General features: G+C 34.0%; 1 protein-coding gene across 3 annotated transcripts in view; it reads right to left on the reverse strand.

Annotated features, from left to right (window-relative positions):
- LINGO2 (leucine rich repeat and Ig domain containing 2) overlaps positions 1–15,602 on the reverse strand; it is a 649,774-nt gene extending 634,172 nt beyond the window's left edge. Inside the window, exon 1 of one of the 3 annotated variants that reach the window (XM_056117327.1) lies at positions 15,517–15,602. The gene's annotated coding sequence lies outside the window, so the exon portion shown is untranslated. The remainder of the gene's footprint in view (positions 1–15,516) is intronic. The other 2 variants (XM_056117328.1, XM_056117331.1) reach the window with 2 other exon arrangements.
- Positions 15,603–22,753: the final 7,151 nt, after the last annotated feature.

Raw genomic sequence — 22,753 nt, forward strand, 5'->3', positions numbered from 1 at the left:
AGATTGGGATATATCAAAGCAGATGCTGTGCATCCCTAGTATATGTTCTGACCTGGGTTCAAATCCAAGTAACATATGGTCCCCCAAGCACCACCAGATTTGGCTCTGAACCCGCAGCAGCAGCAATTTAGCCCAATCATCCCTGTCATCACAGGATTTGAACAGAATCACATTCTCCAGCACTTATATTGAGCCCAATTGCTAGAGAATCACTGGCAGGGTATCTGGGGCCACATTATTCCACTTGGGAGTCCCCAGGGAATAAATAAATAAATAAATAAATAAATAAATAAATAAATAAATAGGTTATATTCCACTTATCACATATCTTAAGCTTTATAGTGATTGACATAATTTCTAACCCAAAATAGCATAAAGACTTCTCTATATTTATCCAAAAACTATGAATAATAAAATTACGACTTTCTCACATTTAGTTTCCTCAAAGAAAAAAGCTCTATAAAATATTAATATATGATATAATATAAAAATACATATTTTTGAAATATTTCTTCTTATAAACTCATATAGCTGCTTTAAATTATTTCCTATAGCTATTATACTCACTGTTTCTTGTCTCTGAAGCATATGTTAAACATAGTTTGTATTATGTAAAACTAATTTTAAACATTCTTGTTTTGTAAGCCATGTTTGTAACTGAAATTTATGGATGACATCTGGAGACCTTGAGACAAGTAAATACATCTGAGATCATAACTCTGTTTATTCTCAATTATTTTTACTCTGTTAAAAAATAGCTGGTTTAGACTAATACCAGCTTTTATTTAAGGATGAAGGGTTTAGATTAATAAACAACTCACTACCTCAAGATTTTCTTTAGATTATTGATTGCTCTATAATTGTTACTTCAATTTTAAGTTTGATTTTTATAATAAACTAACATAAATATAATTATAAAAATACTTCTGGATCACATGAATGCTATTTAACTATGGAAATAGTGCTGCACATTGATTAAAATTATTGCTTTTCCTAAATTAATTCCAAACTAACTCTAGTGCTAAGAAACATAGACAAAATAGATGAATCAAATTTACTGATAAAAATAACTACAAACTTAATCTCAGTGATTTCCCCTTCAATTATATGTTGGAAGCCCAAACTTACTTAATTTACTACCCCCTAGAAATAAGTGTCTCTCTAAAATATACCTTCCTAAATGAACAAATAGAAAATGCTTCCAATTGCACCATAAGCTACTATTATCCCCTTGACTAATTCCAGTGTACTCCAGAAGGGATTTTTCATTAACTCTGGTAAATAATAATATTGTATAAATAATAAAGAAAGAAAAATAGTGATATGATAGCACTGATTTCTGCCTTCCTGTTGATGAAAGACTATTAAATATTTTATTTATTTTTTATTTTATTTTTTTTAGTTCACTGCAATTCATCTGTGTCTGTGCTGAAGTTAAGACAGAAGAGAGTCTAGGGAAATCTCACCCTCATAAAAATATATTCATGGAGAAAGTGACATCCTGTTATTCTAGCACATACTGCTTTGCTTATTACTAGAGTCCTATTACAACAAATAGACCTGGAAAATGAGTACAAGATTACTTCCCTTCTCATTCTTATCCAGGAACTTCCCCAAAGCCAATCGCAAACAAATTCTAGAAATGTCAATGGAGATATCTCATTCTGACTGTGTGTCATAACTTACTGCCTCAAAACACGCAGGGCTGTGTGTAGTAGCACTGCTAAAGCACTCTACACAAAGAATAAGGAACACCTGACTGGACAAAATATGTTGTTCCAAAAAAAATAACCATATTGACTGGAAAACATAGTCTTTAAGAAGGCTATCAAGTAGGAGGACACTTGGTTGTACATAACAGAAAACTGTAAGATATGAAACACTTGTAAAGACAAGATGTAATCTGAAAATCCTGCTTCCAACTCAGGATGAAGGTGAGACCCTGTAAGAGTTAATTTGGGCAGACACAAATGCATGAAGAAGACTAATAAGAAGAAAGAATTAAGAGGATATTAGAGCAAAAAGTCCTTCCTTCTCTTTAACATGTCCTTAGAAATAACCCTTGGATTAATCTGACACATGTATAAAAAAACAGAAAATCAATTATTCAAAACAACTCAGGGCTTTCCATCTTAGACATGCTCACATCATTATTTTAGGTTCATAGTAACTTTCTTTACTAAAATTGCACTTTTCTTAATTCAAATTCTCTCTCTGGAGAAGACTGCATTCTACTTTGAACATGTGGCACTCCTTAATAAAACTCTCAAACTTTATTGTTTATCTCCCCCTGAAATTCTTTTCTGAGAAAACAAACTAAGAAATGAATTTCAGAAGGAGATTTTCTTAGATTTATTCTTTCCCTGTAAGAAACACAATCTCTCTTCAGCAGAGCTCTCTGAAAGTCCCACAGCAGGTATTAACTTCTGGGTTATGCCAGAAAGCCCAGAAGATCAAGGTTAATATGGCATGACTATTGCTTAGTAACACTGACAGCACTTAGTGTTCATTCTGTGAAAGAAACTTAGAGACTTCACCATTCCTGGTCTCTCTAGGATCACAGTTTCCAGGTAGTCATCCAGGAGTAAGGTGACTGTGTAGTAAATATCCCCTCTGGCTCTATGAATGTCCTTTCCAATTCTCATTGGACATCATTGCATTAGCAGTCTGGAAACGCACCCATCCACAAAATTCTACCCTCCAAAACACATTGCTCTGATTCCTCTCATAGAACTCTCCCTATGCCGCTTTCCTTATGCTCAGCATAAGTTTCTTTCTGTAATATATTTTTGTCGTGAGAAAAGCTTTTTTGTCTTATATAAATATCTATTTCCAATAATCATAGAAATCGAGGTCTATAACAAATTAATACCTGTGTTAGGGTCACAAAGATGTTAAAGCAAAGATAAATTGGAGAAAATTATTATTGTCATATGTTATTAGTGATATATGGAAGCGATAGCACAGCGGGTAGGGCGTTTGCCTTGCATGCAAACATGGCCGACCAGAGTTAGATTCCTTCACCACTCTCGGAGAGTCTGGCAAGCTACCGAGAGTATTTTGCCTGCACGGCAAAGACTGGCAAGCTACCCAAGACGTAGTCGATATGCTAAACACAGTAACAAGTCTCACAATGTTACTTGGCCCACTCGAGCAAATCGATAAACAATGGGAGAGCAGTGACAGTGATTAATAATACATAATTTTTAGTGAGTAGAAATTAACTAATCTAGGAACATTTTATAAGGCCAATCATCAGAGTACTAATTGCCATACAATACAATAAAATATCAATCATAAAATACTGTATGCCATTGAGAAATTATATGTATCAAAACTTAAAAATATTAAGAAGATGGTGATCTAAGAAACTGCAAACTTTTACTTTCCCATTGGAGAAAGTTTCTCTGAAAACTAACTAGTAACCTACAGGAACCAAGGAAAAAAATAGTATAAAGAATATTCAACAATAGGAATTTTGTTTTTCTTTAAGAACTCCCTTGTACAGTGCTGTTCAACATAAAAAACTGCCTAATTTCAAGCTACCACTCTCAGACCAGAAAGAATACAGCAGAACATATTTGTAATGACCAAGTCAGTCCTTGTGCTGACAAGTACCTAGTTTTTATTTCATCTAACTTTGAGCTAAGACAGGGGGAACACAGTATACTGTAAATATACTCTATCTTTTACAGTAAGGATGGAAGCAAAACAGAAATAGGAAAAGTGAAGGGCACAGATGCCTGGAGATAAGAGATAATGATCAAAGGAATACAATGGGATGTCTGAATGCAGGAGAGTTGAAGATATCTTCTGGTTTAAGATACTTTTGAAAAATATTTTAAAAGCCTCCATGAAATATATCTTTAAAATAGAGTGGAAAGTTTCTGACTATATTTCCTCCACAGAAATATTAAGTGAATAACTAAAAATGGACTATACTAATCATTTTGTTTGTGTTTGCTTTTTATTTTCTTTTCATTTTTTTTGTGGTAGAGGTGGGGCAGTCCCAGTCCCAGCAGATTTTAGGGGTTACTGGCTCTGCACTCAGGAATCACTCCTGACATGGCTCAGGGCACCATATGTGGTGCAGGTTCAGCAAGTCAAGTGCAAGATAAGTGCTCTACTTGCCATACTATCCCTTTGGCCCAGACAGTGATAGTGTTTCTGGGAGCTCTGAAAACAATTAAAGATCTATATCCTTTATCAGTTAGAGTGGGGTGAGAATACCTATACAATTGCACAGAGAAGACTCATGTCCAGGTAATGTCTGAAATATTTTAAGCATTTACATTGACCTCATTAGTGATGATCATCCCTGAAACTGTTATAGAAACTCAGGTTCTCTGTCTTGGGATGTCATTCAAAATGTTGGAGCACATTCTCAACATGTGGAATCCTAGATCTACCCCAGCACTACATGATTCTCCTGGAAATATGAAGGGAGCAACACTGAGCATCACATCAGGAGAAATATAGAGCTTGCTAACAGTGGCTCCAAAATAAAAAGATAATTCAGATTCTTTGGTTTCTAAATACCATAAATTACAAAAGACAAAAACGTTAATATATATTTCTATATAACTGCTACTGAAACAATATAGTTATAACAATTCTAATCTTTTTGTGCCCAAAGTTACTGCTTCTCCATCATCTCTTAAGTACCAAGACACTTCATCACTGCTTTTATGGCATTACGAGTCTGACCCTTCCTTCTCCATCCCATAAACTCCTCTCCACTACTGGGTAAGCTCAGTTCTTTTTCTCTCAAGTGCAAGTTCTCAATGGACACTGATTTCTTGTTTTTCCCACATTTTAAAAACTTAAAGCACTTTAATTTACAAATTTACTCATAGTTGAGTTATAAGCATATAATATCACAGCACTGATCCCATCACTAGTGTCGACTTCCCTCCATCCATGTTTTCAAGTTCCCTTCTAGATTTCCATCCAATCCTTCTTCAGTCTTCCCTCTTAACCAAAGACAGTTTGGGTGTTTAAGGTTGGGTCTCTTGATTGCTGTGTTGTTAATACTCTGGTTGTATATGTGGCTCTATCATTCTTTAACAACATCTCTGTACCTGACTCCCCTGAGTGGACTATCCTTGCTTGCATCTCATCTGTCTCTTTTCCTGCTCTCTCTCCCTCCCGCTTCTTTCTCTGTTTCTCCTCCCAATATTCTGGGGCCAAAGTTGATCAGGGTATTCCCTCTTTGAAACATTGCATTCCCTCATCCAGTATTCTAAAACATAAGTGATATCATCATGTGCTTCTAAGCCTTCTGGCTTATTTCACTTAACATGATGTCTTCCAGTTTCATCCATATTGTAACAGATTGCATGATTTCACTATTTCTTACAGCGGTGTATTAAATCATTGTGAATACATCATCTTAATCATCCATTTACCTGTCATTAGGCATCCTGGCTGATTCCAAATCTTAGTTATTGTATTGAGTGCTCCAATATATAATGGTGTGCCTATATTCAAAATGTTTATTCAAAAAATTCACTAAAATTATCTGGGATAGCTACCCAAAAGTGGAATTTATAGACCATATGGAAGCGCAATTCTTTGTTTGTTGAGTACCTTCCATACTGGTTATCATAAGAGTTGGAACAGACAACATTTCCACCACCTGTGGATGAGGGTTCCCTTTTCACAGAAGTTCTCAACAACCGAGATTTCTCCCAGTATTTTTGATATGTGTCAGTTTCATTGGTATATGATATCACATTCTTGCTTTGATTTGGATTTCCCTAATAATAACTGATGATGAGCATTTTTTCATGTGCATATTGGGCACCTGTTGGTCTTTTTTAGAGAAGTATGTTTTTTTCCTCTCTATTTTTTAATATGACTTTTAGACTTTTGTTGTTGTTGCTCTTGGTTCTCATGAGTACTTTGTAGACCTTAGATATAAATTATTTATCTAATAATTATAGTTATATTTATAATATTTATCTGATGTATTGAGTGCAAGTATTTTCTCACACTCAGCTGTCATTTCGTATTGTCCCGTGTTTCTTTCTCCATATAGAAACTTTTAAGTTTGATGTAATCAGACCTCTTCTAATTTTTAAGACTACTATTTCACTATATGAACTTTTCATAACCTTTTCTTTACCCTAGTGATATTATTGGTATATAAAACTGTGCATATTTTAGGAGTATACTTTTACCACACTTCTAAGCATATTTTACAATCCTTTCTCCAAAACATAAGTTGCCCTCTGCCATAGTCCAATGAACTCATTTACTTTTTAAATTTACTTTAAATTTAAATTTTCTCCCTGCCTAGAAACTTCGATTCTGTGATTAGAGCTCAGGGTTTGTATGATTTTGACTTTATCTATTCAATTACTTGCTTTTCTATGAGTGATATTATACAATATTTGCTTTTTTATCCCTTGTAATTTATTTGGCTTAATATGAAACCCTTCCCAGTTTTACATTCATCCTGCTAAAATGACAAGCACAATTTCTTAACTGTTAATATATTTGAGTATATATAAAATATATAAATTTTATTTCACATATATAAATTTATCAGATATATTTGAGATATATATCAAATAAAATTTGTTTCACTCAATTTTTATTGAGCATTTGGGTCATTTCCATAACTTGGCTATTATAACTAGCAATAATTAAGTATTCAATATATACTTTTTTGTTTTCAAGTGCAATTGCTGCATAATGTGGTAGTTATATTTATAATATCATAGAATGTCTCAAACCGTTTTATATAGAAGTTCATATGTCCACTTTTTAAAAAAGATCAAAAGATATTTTAAAAAGTGTTAGTTTGGCCCACTACGAAGAGAAAAATAATTATTCGGAAACTGTTCTTAAAATTCACAAGCAACAAAATCACTAGATGAATGTTTTTATCTTTATTTTTTTAACCTTTTTTAAAATAAATTTTGGACCGCCCCACCTCTGTTCACAGTATCTGGAGGCCACTCCCAGAAATAGTCAGTCAAGTGGAATGGTTCATTACCAGCACAAGAGGATCGAGCCCTGTGGTGGTGGGGCCTACAGGTCATTGTGGTAGTGTTTGTTGCCTCCAGGGTCACACTGAAAGTGCTCAGGGGTTTATGTGGGACCACTGTTTTGAACATGTCTTGCATATGCCCCTGACTCTGAACTGTCTCTCCAAAACTTAGATAAAGCTTTAAAGTAAATGCCTCATTGAGAAATCAAGAATAGAGTTCACAAAAGAAGCAGAGATTCCATCTTGTGGCATCTACTTCATAAATAGAAAAATATTAATTCAAAAGGATATGTGCATTACGTGTATTTATTGAAAAGCTTAGTACAATAGCCAGAATATGGGGGAAAATGAACACATTTTCAGATGCATCAGGAAGCTGTGTTGTACACGCACAGTGGAATACTACAGCCACTATGGAACTAGAGTGTAGTATGCTTAGTGAAATCAGAAAAAATACAGACAGAATGACATCTCTCATATGCAGAATATAAAGATATAATAAGGGAGCAACAAATAGTATTCAGTTGCTTTCCATTATATATTTCACAATATCCCGTTGTATATATCTGTTGCCAAAGGCAACTGATTTGGAAAGTTAACCAGTGGATCCACCAAACTGAACTTACCTGAGGCCTGGAGGAAATGGATGGGAACAACCTCTGGATCACTGGTAGAGGGGAATAGAGACTCTTGTGGTGGGTGTGATGGTGGAATGGTGCATTGTATGGAACTATCATTTTATAGTATTGTAATTCATGGTGCCTCAGTAAAAATGGGAAAATATTTAAAACATTAGAGGTAAATATCTTAGGACCATAGAGGTGGTTCAAGGAATTAAGGCACTTGCCTTTCCTGGGTGTGGCTCTAGTTCATTCTCCAAAATTACATATGGTTCCCTAAGCACAAATAGCAGTGATTCCTGAACACAGAGCAAGGAGCAGCCCCTAAACAATTTTGGACATAGACCCAACCCTCCCATTAAAATTATTTTAAGATAAAAATTCAAATAACTCAAAAACAATAAAACAAACACATTAAATATATTCAAGGAACCATAAGACAAAATGGGACTAACCTGAAAAAAATTAAAATTATATGTAAATATAGTAGAATAAGAAAAATATGGAACTTGATTAAAGATCTGAAGAAAAGTTCTGTTTGAAAAATGAAATAGCTCATTTTAAAAGTTACTAGTGGTATTTAATTGGAAATGTAAGAAAGCCAAGGAAAGAAGCAGTGAAGTTAAAGATTGATTATTTGAAATTATTAAGTCTGAGGAGCAAAATAAATAAGAGAGGCTGGAACCATCATACAGTGGGTAGAGGATTTGCCTTGATGGTGTGGTGAACTTGGATTTAATCCCTGGCACTATATATAGTCCCAGGTAATCCAGAGTAATCCCAGAGCACAAAGCCAGAAGGAAACCCTGAGTAGTAGTAGTACCAGTTGAGTCTCCTCAAAAGTAACATGGAGCTGGAGCAATAGCACAGCAGGTAGGGCATTAGCCTTGCATGCATCCGACCTGGGTTCGATTCCCAGAATCCCATATGGTCCCCTAAGCACCGCAGGTAGTAACTCCTGAGTCCATGTACCAGGAGTAACCCCTGTGCTATGTGTGAACCAAAAAGCAAAATAAATATATAAATAACAAAGAAGAATGAATATAACTTGAAAATCTTTTTGATACTATTAAGTCAACTAAACCCAATACTTTGAGAAAGACAGAAAAGGACAAATAGATTATTTTTTTAAAAAAAAGAATGTAAACCTTCTAAATACTTGGAAATTCATGGTTCTATACATCTAAGAAATTCAATAAATTCCACATTATAACAAAAGAGTTTCTTTTATTTTATTATTATTTTTTGTCAGGGTTTGGAGTTTTGTGTCCACACCCAGTGTTGCTCAAATCATATGGTATGATAGAACCTGGGCTCTGACATGCAAAGCAAGAATTAAACCTGCTCAGTTATCTCCTTAGTTCTAATTAAACAGTATAAAGAAAAAAAAAAGATTTGAGAGAAGGTTAAAATCAACAAGAAGAAAAGAACTTAGCATCTACATCAAATCTATCAGTATTCTTAAAACACAAATGGTGTAAGGCAGAGGCAGTACTTACAGTGCTTAAAAGAAGGGGGGATAAATCATTTGACCTAAAATCCCATGTTTGGCAAAGCTATAAGACATTACCAAACAAAATCTGAGTATATTACCACTCAATTCTTTCTACCAAAATTATGTTTAAAGGACATTTTAGATTCAAAAGCAAAAATCATATACAGTATCTCAAAGTCATGAAAATACAAATTTATCCAATAGAGTAAACCTACAAAAATATATAAATAACAGTGTTGTTAAAATTTGGATTTTAGCTTCAATTTCCACTTACCACAGTATTTAACTTGTAAAACATATGTAAATCTGTTTTAACTATAAAAAAATTAATAAAGAGTATGTAAACAAATCATGTGATTGAAGAAAAAATATGGAAAAATTAGAGATGATGGTGATAACTGTACCACAATCAGAAGGTATTTATTTACCTTAGAACTATATACTTAAAATAGCTAAAATTATAAATTACATATGTGTAAAACTATAATAAAAAGGAACAATTATTGTATTGATTAATTTTAAAACTTATGACTTCAAAAATCACATCACTTAACAAGTTAGTGTCAGACTGTACCCATCTACAGTGTCTCAACATTTCAGCCAAGCTCTTACACTATTTGGAAATTAATAGTGTGGAAGCAAATGAACCATTACACAGCCCACCAGAGGAAATGCCTGGGAAATTGATGGAGCTGTCATACTTGCTGCATGGGTGAGAGACCTAGGGCCTTTGTCAAATTCATGTTACACTTCTGGATCATTTTCATGCCTATTGCCCTTGTGCTATTCCTAGTTTCAAATGGATACACAAATAATTTTCTAACAAGAAAATGAAGGGTGTATTCACATGCACACAACAAACTCTAATAATTAACTTTCAATTATTATTTTAGTATCATAAGATTGGTTGGCAGCCAATGAATCAAGACCAAATTATAAAGTGTATTATATTAATCAGCTAATGAGAAAATTAGACAAAATTGGTTAGTTGACTTTCAAGTTGGTTGATATTGCTAGTTTACACATAATTTTTATGTAAATGAAATTATCAAAATTAGTTTATGAAAACCAACAAATCTGAGTAGAACAAGGTATGAAGAAGTCCAAATTATCAGATTCAAAATAATCTTTTGTGTTGACTTTTGTCTTGATTTACCATTATGTTTTACTGACTTTTTTTCCCTCTTTTGTTTTAAATTATTAGTGAAACACCATGAGGTACAGTTGTAGACTTACAAATTTTTGTGCTTGGGTTTCAGTTATTCAATGATTGAGCACCCATCCCTCTACCAGTGCCCATTCTCCGCCACCACTAATCCCAGTATCCCTCCCACCCCCCCATCCCCCTATCCCACCCTGCCTCTGTGGCAGGGCACTCTCTTTTGTTCTCTCTTTTTTGGGTGCTTGCTGTGGTTTGCAAAAAAGGAATTGAGTGATAATCATATTCGGTCTATAGTCTACTTTTCACTGACTTTAAAGTTTATAAAAACCATGAACTACAATGAACAAAACCAAACTAATATCTTATCACATAAATCCTAGATGGTAAAAAATATTTTCTATTTTATTCATCCTATTTTTGGGACATCCTGGGAAACTCATTACATTTTTTATTTTCCAATATTATTTTCTAATATGATATATCTATGTGTATATATATATTTATATATATGCTTTGGGACCACACTTGGCTGTGCTCAGGGCTTACTCTTGGGTTTGTACTCAGGAATCACCACTGGTTCTCACTGGAAAACATTGGTGTTGTACTGCCTGGCCCCTTCTTTTCTATTATTTTCTCTTTTTTATGAACAATTACTTTACACTTTATTTTATTTTATTTTATTTTATTTTTGCTTTTTGGGTCATACCAGCAATGCTCAGGGCTGACTCCTGTCTCTACACTCAGGAATCACTCATGGCAGTGCTCAGAAAACCATATGGGATTCTGGAAATGAAACCCGGGTCTGCCGCGTGCAAGGCAGCTATCCACTGTGCTATCGCTCCAGCCCCTATATGCTTTATTTTTTATTTCCATATCAGACATTATTTTCTCTAGCAATTTCATCAGTCTTCTTTGTCCTCTGCATTCTTATGGTGTTGTTAAGCTTGCTTTCTGATTTTATTATTTTTTGGTCCCCCCAAACAAATTTAATTATTTGATTACATTTTAGTTTCACATCAACACTTTGTTGATGATTTTAACATCTACAATGCTTATGGCTTCTAATTCTGGTTGATATAGATAGATAGATAGATAGATAGATAGATAGATATAGATATATAGATAGATAATAGATATAGATATATATGGATTTCAACCAATTTCATAAATTATTATGTATTGACTTATTATTCTTATAGATTAGTATTTTTGAGGGATTGCACTTTATTGTCAAATAATAATTATCCTAATCTTGTTAAGATTTGAGAAAGTTGATGTTGTTTTACCACTGACATGAGAACATATATACATACATACACAAATATATATACATACATAGAAGGGTAATGTTCTTCAACAGAGCATACAGATTGATCATTAATATTTTGGTCACGTTGATCACTTGGAAATATGTCTAAACTTCAAATTCAAGAAGAGATTCAGATTCAAAACCAGATTGTGACATTATAAGGCCCAAATTCCAATTACATTCTAATTCATGTAAGCAAATAAGGCAACTCCACCACAAGAATACCAATAAATCATCTTGTTTGTGTATTCTTCTCTTAATCTGATAGAGTATTATGCATAACATTCTCACTGTGAGTAGGTACTCACACACACGCTCATGCACACACATAGTGGGTATCATCATTATTTCCATCATTATGGTCATAACTATATAACTCCTTTCGGGATTATATTTTTTCTCTTTGAATATAATGTATTTCTCTGAATTACCATTCATTTCTGACATTTTTTGTAGAGTATAGTGGAGATAGCAATTGGAATGAAGGCATTGATTGAAAAAACTGTAGTCAAAGATGACTGCACAACTACCTAATACAAATTCTGGATCTCTGGCTGGGAAATAGTACAGTGGGTAGAGAATTTGACTTTATGACTGACCTACATTTAATTCCCAGCACTCCATATGGTCCCTCCAAGCCCACCAGGAGTGATCCCTGAGGTTAGAACCAAGAGTAAGCCTTCAGTAAGCACTTTGTTTCTACCACAAATAAAGAAACAAAGAAAAATCTAGGATCTCTATATAAGGAGGTGCACACTCAGAGTGAAAACTTATTTTTATACTATTAAGTATCACAGTTATGTTCTATTTTAAATTGCAAATTTCAATCTAGGAAATCAAAGTCTCTCAATCTAGGAAAACAATATACTGGCAGAAAATCTCACTATTGAATATTATTACAAATGGTTTGTCTTACTCATATTTTCATTATTTTACACTACATCAAACAATCTCAAACTTGCCTAACTTTAAAACAACTGCAACTATATTTAATATTTTAAAACTATAAGAAAATTCTATTGTCATCATTTAGGGGGAAATTCAATCTTTCTTTAATATTTACTCACAACCAAAACTTATTCTAGAACATCTGTGCAATATTGCTTTGACGCAAATGGCCAAATAGTTATTAATAAAATAACACAGGTAAATATTTGGATCAATTTCAGAAGAATTGAGAAATCCATAAAACTATCTTACAAAGTAAATTTTCATTGCTGACTCAATGTTAATTTTATGCTTTGTACCAAAAGTGAGGCAACTTTCTTTGGCAGTTTTTGAAATAAATAAGTAACATTTATTTCCAGGAACCTTCAATTTATAGGGAGCGGAGACCATTTTAAAGTCCTAGCTTGCCAACATCTACTTTTATCTCTTTTAATTATACACACTTTCTGTATTGCTTGGAAACTGACAAGACCCACTTGTCTATATAAAACTTAACTTCTCCTTACAAATAAAAATCACAATGAAAAGAGACGGCAGAAACAAGATATATCCTGAGAGAATCTTTCAACAACAAATTACAAATCAATCATTCTTAAAACTTTCAATCAATTTTTCACTTTTGATTTTGATTCGTTTATATAAATATTTGCATATATTTTGCTGTAAAATAGTTTTTGAAGCACTATGCATGAGATAGACCCTTACAAAGCTGTTCATGATTAGGTTTCAGTCATACGGTGTTCCAACACCCATCCCCCACCAGTGACCATTTCCCAACACCAGTATCCCCAGTTTCCCTCCCATCTCCCCACCCCTGCCTGCCTCTATGACAGACACTTTTCTTTTTTTTTTTGCTTTTTGGGTCAGACCTGATGATGCTGAGGGGTTACTCCTGGCTCCTGCGTTCAGGAATTACTCCTGGTGGTGCTTGGGGGACCATATAGGAAACTGGGAATCAAACCCGGGTCGTCCGCGTGCAAAGCAAACACCGTACCTGCTGTGCTATTGCTCCAGCCCCAGGTAGGCACTTTTCTTCTTACCCTCCCTCTCTTCTTCTCTCCCTCTCTTTTCTTTTGGGCATTGTGGTTTGCAATACAGATATTGAAAGCTATGAAGAGTATCCCGCCCGCAGGGCAGGTCTTGGCAAGCTACCCGTGGCGTATTGGATATGCCAAACACAGTAACAATAATGGGTCTCATTTCCCTGACCCTGACCGTGAAAGAGCCTCCAATACATTGGGAAGGTCAAGTAAGGAGAGGCTGCTAAAACCTCAGGGCTGGGATGAATGAAGACTTTACTGGTGCCTGCTCGAGTAAATCGATGAACAACGGGATGACAGTGAAAAAGTGATACAGTGATGTATTAATGCAAAGAGATCTGTATTAGAGCAGTAAATGATATATTGGATATTGAATTTGCTCCATATCAACTCTTAGTATTATATAGTTGGTTTACTGTTTAATTCATAGGTTAAGGTCATATATGCTAGCTATTCTATACTGAGAAGAAGCATGGAGAGTAACACCAAGGTAGAAACTTTTATTGTCACTTTATAAAATATACAATGGTTGAAAATAATAAAATGTGAACTTATATATATTTGTATATAAATTTAATAATTTTCCAGTAATACTTTATAGTAATTAAAATATAAAACTTTATGGGGCTGGAGCAATAGCACAGAGGGTAGGGCATTTGCCTTGCATGCAGCTGAACGGAGTTTGATTCCCAGCATCCTATATGGTCCCTCGAGTACCCCCAGTAATAATTTCTGAGAACAAAGCCAGGAATAACCCCTGTGCATTGCCAGGTGTGACCCAAAATGCAATATATATATATGCATTATGTTTATGTTTAATCCACTACATACTAAAGCTTAGCTTAGCTTTAGTATGTAGTGGATTAAACATAAACTAATCCTTAATTGATTTCTAGAACCTCTACAGTATGACTTCCAATGAGCCAGTTAACCTATCAGGATCGCAATTATTCCACTTGTGAAAACTTAAGTAATGACCCCTATACTATATTCCAAAATAATAAGAAAATGAAATTATTTATAAATAGTCAGTAAACTGTAAAATCTCATATATACATATATTTATAATAGTTTGAATCATAATCATTTGGGAAATAGCATTAGCTCTCAGGTAAAGGAAGCTTGGTGTTTATTAGAAAGCCAGTACGTATTCGTGCACTTTATAAATATAAGAACAAAAATTGACATCAGACAGAACTGCACTCAAATGACTCAGGGAGCTACGTAAGCTACAAGTCAAGTCATATTTTCTTATTATGAGAGTAAGCTTCTAAACTTAAAGGGGTTTGTGAGTATTCAAAGAAATAATACACTAAACACTTAGTATTTAGTACTAGGCATAAGGAAATTATTCACTAAATATTAGAGTAAAGGTAAAGGTAAAGGCCCTCCCGTTGATCGTCGATTTGCTCGAGCGGGCCCAGTAACGTCTCCATTGGAGACTTTGTTGTTACTGTGTCTGGCATATCGAATACTCTCGGTAGCTTGCCGGGCTCTCCGAGAGGGGCGGAGGAATCGAACTCGCGTCGGCCATGTAGGCCGCTTGTAAGGCGAACGCCCTACCCGCTGTGCTATCGCTCCAGCCCTAATATTAGAGTAGATGTTTAAGTATTTCTATATACAATTTTATTGTTTCTATGCATTTTCTTAGGAAACATAACACAATAGCTACCATTATTAGTTTGAAGCAAGGAAACAGACTTAAATAATTAAGCAATATTCACAAAATAATGTAGTCGCTTTAAATTTATGTCTACCCATAGTAAAATTGTTGACTATTCATACAAAATAACAACTACATAGTTTTCAAAATATTAAAAAAATAATTTTAGAAGCTATATTTAGAAGCATTCTCATTTTTAAACTATAAAGGATTTTGGCATAATAAATAATAACATGTTTAATTATAAATGGAAAAAATATTCACGAATCCTTTGTCACTTACCTGCTTGACTTGTTGGGTTCATGCTTATGGAAATCACTTCAATTGTTCTCTTCTGAGTCTCTTCTCATAACCCATTTCAAGGCTGCAAAAAATATATATATATATGTACAAAAGAAACAGTAAACAGGACCAGAGTGATAATACAGTTCATAAGGATCTTACCAGGCATTCAGCCAACCCAGGTGAGATCTTTGGCACCCCATATTGTCTTCAGAGCCCTGTCAAGAATGATCCTTGAGTTCAGAGCCAGAAGGAATCCCTGAGCACCTCTGGGTATGGCCCCAAACCAAACCGAACCAAACCAAACCAAAACCATGATACTTTCTTCTACAAGAATCTCCATAGATTATGGGACACAAATTAATTCAAATTTACATAGCACCTTTTTCCAAAGGCTTAAACAGATCTCAATAATGTTCTAAGTTCATGTTTCAGTTTTACATCTGAAACATTTGCATAGTGACAAACTTATCTTGAATTTCTCAGGGTACGACAAATTATCTATCACCAGGCATTTATTATGTTGCTATTGTTTATGAGATAAGTGAATGAATGTAATATTCAAACACATCATCTACAAAAATATTTCCAATCTCTTACTGAGGGACAAATTTTATGATGTGGCTATTGGCAGAGGAGAAACACAAACTAAAGAAAATTATTTCTGCTATATCAATAAATCTGACACTTCCAAGGCTACAATCTTGGTGAGGGAATCTACACGCAAAAGCAGAGATATCCCTCATTATCTCAATATTAAATAATTATCGAATGAACCATAAATCTATTCTTAAAAGTCTTTTTGTGTAGAAAAATACATATGCAGGAAATTTATTTTTCATTTGCTTTGATTTTTAATCTAAAGAAAAAAAGCAACTTATATAAAAAAAAGAGATAATATTTGTGATTAACAGAAATGGGAATGAAGAGGGAGGGTTTTGGATGAAGTTATCAAGAGGCACAAACTTTCCAGTATCATTTTCTCATTTTTTTTAAAGCTGGTGAGTGGATTCTAAGGGACTCACACTTACAAAGCAACTCTTTTACCACTAAGTTACATCCCTATCTACAATTTCCTTATCAAATAAATATGTATTAGGGATATAATGTCAATCATGACTATAATTATCAAAGCAAATAGATGAAAACAAATAAATCTCATTAAAAACTTGAACCTGCCCTTAGATTAATTATGAAGTTGAAAAGGTGAAACAAAAATTTTAGAATTGGAGTATGGCTATCTTATTGTCCTGATGACTCTTTTCCTACAAAATCTGCAAGCCACAAAAAATGAAAGATGCAAGAGAAAGAGAAGACAAACTGATAAAAGTAAAAGCTATTCTAGAATTTTTTCATTAATGTAAAATAAGCGTACTGACCTAAGTTGCTTTCTTAAAATAATTGGCACCTTTTCCATCAATTGGTAACTTTCCATCAACTTTCTTACTTGTTTTCCTACTTGTCGTGGCTACATGTGTAACCAATCTAAGCAGAAATAATTTTCAATTGCTGCTTACAAGGTACAAAGAATTGTTCTCTTTATTTGACAGAAATTACATAATTTGATGCCTGCATACCCCGTAATGTATTACTATCATTCTATATTTATAGACGAGAAAGCTGGAGTATATTTAAAATGTTCAAAATGCTGGTAATTGAGTAGAATTTGAATCTTCCTAAAATTGTTTATTTACTCTCTAAGGAACCGATTTCAAACTCCAAATGAAACTGAAACTCTTGATTTTATCTTCCATGCCCCCCACCATTTTCTAAAAAATAATGTTTCTGTTTGTATTCAAGCTAGAATATTTGTAGGAATATTCTTTAATTTTTCTTTTCCAAGATGATAATACAATCTAAAAATAGCTAGGATACATACCAGTCTCTTCTTACCAGTTTTTTAAAAAAATATCATTATCATGACAATATGACAAAAGCCTTTTACCTAGTCTCACTGATCTCATTTATGATTCCTTTGACAATGCACTGCTAATACTCTAGATAGGGTGGAAATTTTATATCATGCATCCTCATTTTACTGCCCTACTTAAAATTCTTCAATGGTTTTCTACAGCACTTGAAATAAAATCCAATTATCTTACTGAGACTACATGTTCTGATATGAACTATTCCCAGCCTACTTTTCAAATATTATCTTACAAGGTTTCTTCCTCATTTTTATGAACTCCTGAAGACACATTCCCTAATAAATCACTGTCTTCAACATTCAAGAATTTGCTACTCAGCAAATCAAGTTTGAAACATTTACAGTTGGGTCCTGTATATCCTTCAGGTCCCAGTTCAAAATTATTTCTCAAAGAGCTTTCATTTGACGCCATAAAGTGTCCCCCCTCCCATCATAACTTAATAACACACAAATTCATTTATTTTAACTATTATCTTTCTTCATTGGATGTTGGATCTATGTGGGAACTAATCCAGCTACTATTAGACAGCACTTAAGACACTGAGCTTAATAAATACATGGATTAATGAATATATTAAGAATCAGTAAAGTGAAATCATTGAAAGTATTTTCATAAATTTTTGCATACCTGCTCTTTAAAATATTGGAACAATTTCTAAGCCAGCAACACTTGAAAATCCCCAAGGGAACTTCAGTTTTGAATGAACTAAAATGCCTTGAATTTTCCTCTAGTGTGTTCCGACTTGATCAGAGGCACAAAGAAGAAAATCTGAAAGTGAAATGACCCATTTGGATGCCAACCAAGATTCTGAGAATCAGTATAAGGAAAATCCCATATGGTAAAGGTTCTAAAATGTGGGATCACTTCCAGATGAGTATCCACAAATGACAATCTTGCACAGTGCTTTTGCGATTGTTAAAAAGGCTACTCTCAATGAAGTGAGTCAGGAGTGAGGTTGAACTAAACAGGCAGATACTTAATCAATCTTGAATAAAACTGATCAGCATTTGTTAAAAAAATGAAAACAGAGGCAGAGTGATAGCATAGTGGGGGGAGCTTTTGATTTGCATGCAGTCCACGTGGATTGGATCAATGACATTCCATATAGTTCCCCCCCCCCCCGCCCCCACCAAAGCAACACAGAGAATAATTCCTGAGTGCAGAGGCAGGAGTAACATCTGAGCACTGCCGGGTGTGCCCCATTCCCCCCAAAAAAGAAAAAAAAACACTTAAAAATTTAAACAAAACAAGTTCTTTCGATCAGGAATATAGATATTATATATTATGTAGATATCGCAACATAATATCTATATTATAATATATTATATTACAAAATATATGTAGGATATATATTATATAATCCAGATTGAATATATATTTTCAGGAATATATATTATATGTTCCGATAAAAATAACTTGTTTTTAACTTTTTATATACATGTACATACACACATATGCATGTCGCATTTCCTTATGTTTTATTTCCCTAAAATGTAAACTAATAGAGACTGAAGAGATAGTACAGAGGGTCAGGCACTTGACTTGCATGGGCCCTACTCCTGTTCAATCTTGTCACTGCATGTATCCCTTAAACACCACCAAGGTGACCCTGAGAACCAATCAGAATATTTCCTTAGCATAGCATGGGGGTCTGAAAAACAAGCAAAAAACCAAAAACGTACAATAAGAACAGAACTATATGAATTAATCTATATTATTTTCAGAAAGTGTCCTAAATGTAATACCCTGCATATGGCATTCAGTGGCAATGATTCCTATATATACATTAGTAATTCCGGATTTAAATATGAACTTCTGTGAGAATTCAAAATCCAGGGATAAATGCTTAGAAATGTTTAAATCATGCGTGCCCTCGCTGTACCTCAGACCAATAACAGGCTAATGGGAAATCAATAATTGCATTGACAAATGCAGAATAATATTATAAATACATTTTGTCTTCCATATGTTTCATCAATGTTTTTTCTAGCCTACATTATCGTATTAATATAACAAAATGCATCTATAGTATATCTGAAGGACTGTTCAAGCTATTGGTGAGGCTTCTGGTTAATAAAAGGCTATAAGGCTATATAAGGCTATATAATAAAATTCTGGGGAAATACAGACCATCTTGAGTGGTCTGGAAAATCATTTGTAAGCTAAAGTGCATGTGTTGCATGTGGGAACCCTGAGTTTGTGACTGGCACCATACATCCCTTGAATGCCACTGGGGATGGGCTTCCAAGAACCACTGGAGCTGGCCTCCTGAAAAATCTATCCGCATAATTTCAACTATGAACAGGTCTGCACTCCACATTATTTAAGAGTAAACTACAACTAAATACCAGAATTCTCAATATAGAATATGTGATTTGGTTATGTGAATACATAAAATATTTCTTTCCCCTTTCCTTACCCAAAACACTCTGCTAGTGCATTGGCAACCACTGTTTTGAGTTGTTCAACTTAAAACAAAAATAGAATGTATTAAAATAAATTTGTCTTTAGAATATATAAAATTCAATTATTTTAATGAACAACTAATCCACTGAAGATATTTTATTCAATGGATATTTGAACACAACACTCAGAAGTTTATACTTATAAAAAAAGTTTAGGTCATTTTTACCCACTGCCCATACATTGGGTAGAAATCTGATGATAGATATCATTTTTGAATATTTTCCAAAATGATGTGTAATTCGAAGTTAATGTACAATTTCCACATGATAAAATATTATTATAACTATTATTATGAGACCAACAAAAATAAATATACAAGTAGTTATTAAGACTTATATACATTTTACTTACCTGTTAATTTATAAAATATTCTAAATAAATATTTTCTTTGTTTTGAAAACTGTTGTATATCTGTCTTACTGTGTTTCTTTAATAATAATAAAATAAATGAAATATTGAATTTTTATAATTGAATGAGGTTTTTAGTAACCTTTGCTTTATTTTGCACTTCTTTTCCAATTTCCAATGTATTTTACCTTAACTACCATATACTAAATCTTATAATACATCAGGGTATTAAGAGTATTTTTTTAATTTTTATATTTGGATGAAAATACTTCATTTAATTTAAACATGCATAAAATTTGCTAACAATAATTATTATATTTAGGTATTTACCAATAGTAGCTACTAGTTAAATGTTTCAAATATTTTATTCATTTGAATTCCGACTAAAAATTAAGTCATTAAAATGCTGCATTTTAATGGAGGAATTAGTTCAATTCTAATGGTTTACAAAAGAAAACCCTGAGATTCACTTATGTTAATAATTTTTATAGTCAAGATAAAATTAACATTTTTAAAAGAGATGAATATATTCTCTGGTAGAAGATATTTGGACAGATATAAAATTACCAGAGAAAATATATAGGACTCAAATTCTATGCTGCATAGTTTATTAAAGGAAAACATGTCAAAATAAAATTACTAACACCACAGAAAAATCATTATACATTCTAGATAATACTTATTGTAATCTTTGTTTCTAAGGCTTATTTAAAGATTATTTTTATTGCTGCATGTTGTTCGATTTATCACAAATAAAGATACTCATGAAAACTTTATGAAGGTTATGAAGGTTCACTCACGAGGGACCTGCCCTGTGGCAGAGCCCCTTTCCCGGGCCTGCGCGTCTAACTAGACCCTCATAGAGTGACTGGTTTTAATCCTTGTTCTGTGGGGGACGGGAATTGAGGCACACCACGTGCCACCAAAGCTGAACCATTCATGCACCCTCTTCTCACTCACCCAGGTACCAGCCCGCAGCAGGGCCTCTTCTCAGAGCCACGCTCACATTAGTGGAGTTATTCTCCCCCTTCATATCCCATAGGAATAAAAAGTTATCCTCTTAGATGACACTTTCTCTAGGTTAGCTTAACCACCAGAAACACATTAGCCAATAATTTATTAAGCCCACCTCAATTAATTCTGCATCATAAGCAGAATAGTAACAGTGAGCATGAAGAACTAAACCACACAGGTCACAATGGTAAAGCAACGCAGAAGCCCACCAAGCTTACTTATTGAAGAGGCTAGCCCAGAAGACCCCAATAGTAATGAAGTGCTAGACAATCTCTGTGACAAGGAATTTAGAAAGGATCTACTGAAGTTGCTTATGAAGCTAAAAGAAACAATGGAAAGCAATGCCAATAAGAGACAAGAGGATTTGAAGGTAGAAATGAGGAAAACGCAAGTAAAATTACAAATGGAAATGTCAGATCTGAAAAACCTGGTAGGCGAATTGAAAAACTCAGTGGAAGGCCTCAGCAGCAGAGTAACAACTTCTGAGGACAGAATCAGTAAGCTCGAAGATGAAGTCCAGAGACTCTCCAGAAAAGAGCAGAAATTGGAAAAGAGACTCACAGTCTGGGAACAGATGGCAAGAGAAGATTGAGATGAAGCCAAGAGGAGTAATATAAGAATAACTGGAGTCTCAGAGGGACAGGAAGGAAACTCTGATGAAGAAGAAACTATCAAAGACATCATTGCTACAACATTTCCAGAGCTGAAGAAAAAATGTGACCACATGTTTTCAGGAGGCCCGAAGGGTACCAGCTAGAATAAATTCAAATAAAAATACCCCAAGTCACATTCTGATCAAAATGACCAAAACCTTAGATAGAGACAAAATTCTGAAAGCAGCAGGATCAAAAAAGTAAATTTCCTATTATGGAGCATCCTTGAGATTCACAGCTGACTTGTCTGATAAAACCTTCATGACCCCAAAACAGTGGTGGGATAGAGTGATAAAAACTCAATGAAATAAATGCCTCACCAAAAATACTTTACCCAGCGAGACTCTCATTCATAACAGAAGGAACAACACACAGTTTCACAGACAAACAACAGCTCAGGAACTTCATAGACCCAAATCCATGGTTACAAGAGCAACTAAATGGGCTCCTTTAAGACAAGACAGGCTTCTCAAATACAACAAGTTTCAACAGAAAAATGGGACAAAACCCCATAACAATAATCTCTCTCGATGTCAATGATCTAAACAAACCAATGAAAAGACACAGAGTGGCGAATGGCAGGATGGATTAGAAAATTGAACCCAATTTTCTGCTGACTGAAAGAAACACATCTCAATAGACAGAAAACACAGGCTCAAAGTCAAAGGCTGGAAAACAATTCTACAGGCAAATAACTCCCATAAACATACTGGGGTCACCATCCTCGTATCAGACAAAATTGATTTCAGACTGAAGAAAGTCATAAGAGACAGTGAAGGCTATTTCTTATTGATCAAGGGACCTGTACAACAGGAAGAATTTGCAATA

The sequence above is a fragment of the Sorex fumeus genome, unplaced genomic scaffold, assembly GCF_029834395.1.
Source record: "Sorex fumeus unplaced genomic scaffold, SorFum_2.1 ptg000034l, whole genome shotgun sequence".
Lineage (NCBI taxonomy): Eukaryota > Metazoa > Chordata > Mammalia > Eulipotyphla > Soricidae > Sorex > Sorex fumeus.